Raw genomic sequence first — 1,325 nt, 5'->3', positions numbered from 1 at the left:
CATATTAAAATTAAATTCTCTTAAACTAGTACACTTTTTTCAGAGATGCTAACATTATTATTTTGTGCCAATGATGTCTATACAGATTGCTTCCTGTCAAGCTATAGGGAGAGAACTTTGATGCGGAAAGCTCTGTCTTAGTTGACTGTACTCTAGTTTCATCTATTGTTATAAGATGTTCAGAGTGACAGAAGCAGTTTTCTTATAGAAAAAGAGAATGGAATTTAAAATAATAATAATAATCTATTTGCCCTGTGTGGCTCAACATAGAGAACCAGAGAGAAGTTTTCACACACTTACACATACACGTCCATCATCTGCACAATACTTGAGACAATTTCTGTTACCATTAGTGGTTTCTTCACTTAAAAGGTAAAAGTCATTTTCCACAAAGAAACGAGGAACAACAGAAAAATAATTATATGCCACTGACGTTTCAAGACTTATAACTATATCTTTGGATGTCCTAAAGTTTATTTTTAAAGAGTTTTAGCTTCTTTTCTTTCATGCCTTTATTTGTACATGATATTATTTCAATTTATCCAAAAATTCTGGTTAATCCAGATCAATCATTTAAAATTATAATACTGACTATAATTCAATAAAATGTACTGATAATAAAGCAATAGTAAAAGGAATTTTCAAGTTGAATTAAGTAACATTTCAGAACACTAAAATGTTTCAATATTTTCTTTACAAATTATTGAAAACATGTGATGGATGAATTTACAATTATTGTCTTATAGACACAGTCACTTTGTTTTCATGGAAGTTTGGATCATATTTTAATTTTTTATGATTTATTATGGTTTTGCTCTCCCCAGTGTCTAAGTACCTAAAAGCCTGGGCCCTGACTTGTTCCTCTATGTATATTCACTGCCCGGTTCATTGACAATAATTTTTACTAATATGTTAAATCCCATAAATACTGACTGAATCCTTACTATGTGATTGATGCTATTTCAGGTACTGGAGCACAACTATGAACAGGACAGAGAAGAGTCCTGCTATTTTGGAATTAAAATTCTAATATGTGTTCTTGAATTTGATTAAATACTCATCTCTACCTGTTGGGAGGAGTTAACATGATTAATTTTATATCTTACTTGAGAAATAAGCATTAGAATTTTAATAAAATATTTAATTCCAAGATAATTTTTAAGGAAATAATAACCTTATGCAGTGAGAAACACAGAAAAACACTATATAAAAAAGGAGGCATATTTGTTTGGAATAATGATTATCCCTCTATTATCATATATAGTGATTTATTCTAGGCTATCCAGTTGATTCATAAGCTATCTGAAAATTGTCGATTAACAACA

This window comes from Bubalus bubalis, chromosome 21 (assembly GCF_019923935.1).
Source record: "Bubalus bubalis isolate 160015118507 breed Murrah chromosome 21, NDDB_SH_1, whole genome shotgun sequence".
NCBI lineage: Eukaryota > Metazoa > Chordata > Mammalia > Artiodactyla > Bovidae > Bubalus > Bubalus bubalis.
The sequence above is the reverse complement of the archived record's forward strand: the minus strand, read 5'-3'. Positions refer to the sequence as shown.